Genomic DNA, 5,817 nt, shown 5'->3' with positions numbered 1-5,817 from the left:
GCTCCCTGGCCAGGGTAATGGCAGGTTGTGGTCCAAGCTGCCACAAAACCTGGTCCTGTTTTGCAGCTGGCTTCAGCTGATTACATGGGCCTTGTACTGCCCAGAAAAGGTCTGATGCCAGCCAGGAGGAAGGGAGATGAAAAGCTGCCTGCTCAGCTGCTGGCACGACCTGTAACCTCGCCTCTCCCACAGGACAATGAAGAGGAGTAAAACAGAGTCAGTGACAGAGCAGCTCTGAGCACAGTTTTAATTTTTTTACCATCATGATTGCCTACAGTGTGGTTGGGGAATGCACTTGGTGTCCCCATCCTGAACCTTTTCAGGGATGCTTCTGCGGAAGCACTTCTGAGTCAGCACAGTCCAGCACAGACTATGGCCAATGATAAGAGACAAACAGGCTGTAGATGTTCTGCTTGATGTTGTGGTTTCGCCCACCTAGACCTACGCCTACAGCCAGCAATGGATAGTCCTACGTGCAACATCTAAACATGAGAAGCAGACTTGCATGTTTCCCAGCTGTTAAAAAGTTGACAGCCCATACTGTCCCTCTTGCTGCAGCAACTGCTTACATTCACAGCCAATGGGCAAGGGGAAGGGGCGACATGCCAAGGTAGGATGACTGGCAGGGCTTTTGGAGGAGATGGGTGACAGACAATGCTACCACTGGGACATCTCTCACAGGAAAGAGAATGGCTCAGGCAACTCTGCCTCCCCAAATGAAGCTCCTGGCAGGGGAAATAGAAGTTGCTGATGTGCCGAGCATGTCAGCACCCACTGCAGAGGTTCCAAAAGTGAGCCGTGGTTGTACAAGCCTCTGTGCCCTTCTGTCTTCAGAGAATAAGCAGATACTCAGGACTTGTTGAAAATACCTAAGACTGGGAGGTGGGATAAATCCAGGCTTGCACGGTGCTCGTTTGTAATGCGAGTCTTCCCGGTTCTGTCCCCAGAATAGTTTATCGTCAGGCTGAGTATCAGCTTACCAGTGGAAAAAACAGAATGATTTAAAATGTGTTATGTAAAACCAAATACATAAACAAATTGAGACAATCTCTATGTTTTCCTTGGTTTCTGTTCATTATGGAGTATATGGCCAATTTCTTTCCTTTCACTATTTTTCCCAATAACCTAGCTAAGTAAACACAGTTCTGACAGTATTTATAACATAATAATACATGCACATAAGCTCTTGCATCAATAATTTAAGCAACCTTTATAAAACACAATAAAAAAAAATACAGAGTAAGTGAAATGTCTATCCTTTTCCTTTTTTTTTTTTTTGTGGGTGGAATTCATACTGTTTGGGTGGTGCAGTTAAATTCCACTTTAGAAGAAGTTTATAGTATTGTAGTGAAGACTATCAGGAGAACCAATTAAAAACTTCTATATGACTTGCTGTTTATCGTAGTCCTGCTATATTATAATAATAACACTCAGGTATTGGAAAGATTTCCCACATGACACTGTAGATGTAGTTGAATTCTGATTTTCGGTAATCTTTCTCTAACATCAAGCCTTACTGGAGCAAATGTGGGGAAAGCCTACAAACTGTGTCTATATACAACTCATTCCATCTTTGGCTTTGATTTTTAATACTATGCAGTTCTACCAGAGCAATACAAACAAACTGCAGTACAGGTGGTTATACGAACTACATTTAGATCTAGATCTCCAGAGATGAAAAGCTGGAGAAATATCCCATTGGACTGACAGGTTTGTGCTGAGAAAACTCTAAATTCGCCCATCTCTCATAGATGTAACTACCGACTTATTAAAGAATACCAAGTCACTGGAAAAATAAACATGAAACAAGATATTTTAAGATATAGGTTCTATGTACTTTATGTTACACTATACATGAACTGTGGTTTGAGGTTTGGAACAAAAGTAATGGCTCAGTAATATCTCCATAATAATAATAACCTTGTATCTGAGTACCCTGCCAACGAACTATGGCCAGAAACAAGTCCCCAGGTCCATATTCTCAGCTGGCTGAATAGTCAGAGGTGCTGCATAGCCAATAGTTCCTACTGACTTGTTGCAAGTTAATGTTCCGTCGTTGTTCATAGGGATTTGGATTTAATATATAACTTAAGGCAGCCAAAGCAGAAGGAAGTTTCTGAGCATCCGTGGCACAGCAAACTAACAGAGCCACCTGCTCAGCAAAACCCAAGAGCCCAACCCTGAGCCAGAGGCACATTCTACCGCATCCTTTGACACCCCGCGTAATCTATGTGGGGATTTTATCCTACCTCCCCAAAACAGTGTGACTGGCGAATCCCCCTGCCTCTTACTGCTCCAGCCATGTGGCTTAAGCCATCTTGCCAGTGAGTGATGGGAAAAGGGACAAACAGAGAGCAAAGCGGTGGAGGAACCTTGGTTTGTTCTGTGCTGAGGCATCGACATGCCATGTAATTTCCCCAAATCTGCTCGGGGAGACTGCTAGCTGTGCTGATAAAAGAACACGGAGCTCCTGGCAAACTAATGGATTTGCTGTAGTATCCTCCATACATGACACATCCAAGATAAACCAGCAGCAGTTAAATTAGAACACATTTTTCCTTCCAATGCTTTCTCATGAGATCTTCCCTTTTTCTAAACCAAGAATTAATTCTTCCTCTTACCTCGTTCCATAAAAGTACCTTAATCTGAAAGTTGAGTTCCTAATACAACTCTGGCCAAGATCCGAGTTGCTTTTATGTCCTGTCCCCCAGCTAGCTTAGAAAAGGGGAGGTGTGCATTTTGGGGGTCTTTCCTGCAATGCATTATACTGCCTGCATAACTCCCAATCGAGCAATTAATTAGAGAACTTAAAATAAATATTCTTCAAAAAAGCTGAAACAAAAATCCCAAAGACTCCATTCCTCTGCATGCCGAATAACTAGCTCAGACAAATGCTTTTCTGATAAAAAACTACAGAAGGTTTACAGTCCCTGCAGAAAAATTATTTAATATCAATATAAACCTTTCCCCTGTTTATTAAAATTCTGTAAAACCTACATCCTAAATTGTTCTTAAAAATACTGCAGAGAAAAGCTTTTCTCAGGCAGATATCTCTGTTGATCCTGCCATAAACTCGATGCTTTCATGTCACAGTAAAATTGCTTAGTCGAGTCCCATTCTGCATGCCTCTAAGAAGGAACATAATGTCTAAAGTGAGTAGCAAATCGCAACTTTACTCACCTGAAGTTGTCTGGAACAAAATGGGCAGAAAGCAGAATGTACTAAATGGCAACATGGTAGATGCTGAACCCCTTTAGTAACACACTTACTTACTGAAAATTGGGGAACTTGGTAGGACGCTTCTAGTTAAGCTCCCTTCCAGATATTTCCTGAAGGTGTGATCTTTGCCCTTCTGTCTCCTTAGAAAGAGTTTGTGCCCTCTGAACAAATGAGCAAAGTTAAGGGTAGGAAGTGGAAGCTTTTGGGGGCTTCTTTCTTCTGCAGAAGGACAATTGAGAGGTCAATAACTGGCGTGAAGTTCTCCATTTAACTTTAAAAACCAATTGCTATTCAATACCATAACATCACTTGGAAAGGGAGTGGTAGAACTTTTCAGGACGTAAAGCAAGAAGAAAACAAATTTAAAGGTGTTACAGTGTGGTAGAGCCACCACTTGTAGCAACCACAGAAGTAATAAGGGAATATTTATTTTATGTCAAAAAAGAATATTAGATTTGTTATTAAGCATTTTATTTTGTCAGAGCTCTGTAACAAGTCACTGAAATAACTGCACTAGAAGTCACGAAAGTCATGATCCTCAGGGAGACAAAGTGTTCCAGACCTGTGAAATTGCTCGATCTTTGTAGTGTTGCTCCCAAAGCAGATGCATGCTTCTGGTGATTGGGGTAAGTAATATAGGTACCCACAGTTACACACAAAATTGAAAGTCAAAATCTAGGAGGAGCATATTTCCTATATGCTACTGGTATAAGTGCATAAAGTAAGACTACATTTAAAATAACAATAAATAGATGAGGATAGTCTTCTTTATACTATTTCGGCAGGAGAACGAGGACTGCACGTAAATATTAACTTCATAATTTAAAATAGTTTGTTTACCTGCAGTTACATGTGTTTCAAGAAATCTGTAAGCTGCAGATTTCATTTTAAGTAACTACAAGCATCTGATCTAGTGCAATAGTTTGACAGCTGATAAGCGGAGCATGGAAAATGTGTAGGATTTTGTGTTTCCACAGCCTAACATCAGTCAGGCTTCCACTACTCTGCTGCCTTTGTACCAGCCTCTTTCATCGGAGCATGCATTTTAATGAAAAAAACATTGCAGTAATCAGTTTGAGAAGACTTAGAGCCAGGGATAGAACCTGGCTTCAAAAAAGCAAAAGCCTGGAAATATTCTCCAATGGGAAGCAATTAGAACAATACAGAAAAGTTAGGTGTTATTGAATGCTACGGGAGGTAAACAGAGCAGCGCAGCCATGGAAACCACCGCACTGGCAGGTCTCCTCTGATGGAACGCGCAGAACCTCGGAGGGACGCACAGAACTACCCAACCTGCACCTCCTTCCTTTCTCTGCTTCCCGCTTACTTCCTCTTCTGTCTCGATGTGAATCATCATCAGTGGGCAGGTGGAGAGGAACTGTCAATCAATATGCCTCTCCAGGCTCCAGAGATAGGCTTCTGAAACTCTTGTCAATAAAGATAAGCATGCTCTTCCCCCCATAGAAAATGTATTATTTCGTAGTTGCCCGAAGCCCCAAATCACAAGACCTATCATTTCTTTTAAATAATGTGAGTCCCCCTTGAAATCATTGACCAGCCAGCACACGACTGCACCAAATTGCCACAGTTCTAAATAGTGGATACACAGCTTCTGAAAATAAACAGAAAAGCTGTCAGACGATATATGCAAATGAGCCAAATATAGAAAAATATGTATTTTCATAATTTATAAACAGGTACTAGCAAATAAATAGAACCTACAAAATAAAATACTTCATTACTCTTGCCTTATTCTCTCTTAACTAGAGAACCACATGTGCTATACAAAAACCTGAAATAACAAAAAATAATGAGCGGTATTCATTACTGATGTCATTCCACCGAAGTGAGCACAGACACAATGGGGAACAGAGTCTGGATCCTTAACTACCCTTATTTAGATGAGTATTAATTAAAAAAACTCCATTCAACAATTCTTCCTGCAAATCCTAATCCTCTTAATATGTAATCACTTGTGGTAGTCATTAAAAAAGGCGATAGCGTTAACTTAAGGCTATTTTAAAACACTTAACATATAATACAAAATCATGTTACAGAAACATATAAAATACTTCAAAAAGAAATAGAAAACAAACACAGACACCATTTACCATGGCTGGCTGTATAAACTCAACACGTTCACATGATTAATATTTTGGAAATTCAAATAAAGAGGGATCGCCCTGTCTGAAATTTAATTGTTTCAATATATTTTTACACGGATACTTCTTTACGTATCTGCTCCCTTCAGGGAATAGCCCAAGACTGGCAACACTTATAAACCATTGTGTAAGCAGTCACAGAAGTATTTAATCATAACAGCATTAAATTCACGTTGACCAAATTTAACAAAAAGATGTGTTTTTTACCGTGATGTTTTTACCATCATTTACACACCAGTCCAATCACAACCGTGATGGTGAAGGGACTGCACGGATAGGGGAGCAATACTTTTGATTTGGTTTTTTGGGGGTTGTGGAGTTTTTTGGGGGTGGTGGTTTGTTGTTTTTTTTTTTTCCTGATGGCATCAATTTCTCTTTGAAATCCCTTTGAGGAATTGCTTCACATTTATTAAGAGAGCCACACTGCGTGCGGGGA

Source organism: Aptenodytes forsteri, unplaced genomic scaffold, assembly GCF_000699145.1.
Source record: "Aptenodytes forsteri isolate BGI_AS27 unplaced genomic scaffold, ASM69914v1 Scaffold256, whole genome shotgun sequence".
Classification (NCBI taxonomy): domain Eukaryota; kingdom Metazoa; phylum Chordata; class Aves; order Sphenisciformes; family Spheniscidae; genus Aptenodytes; species Aptenodytes forsteri.
This window is presented reverse-complemented; position numbering follows the sequence as displayed.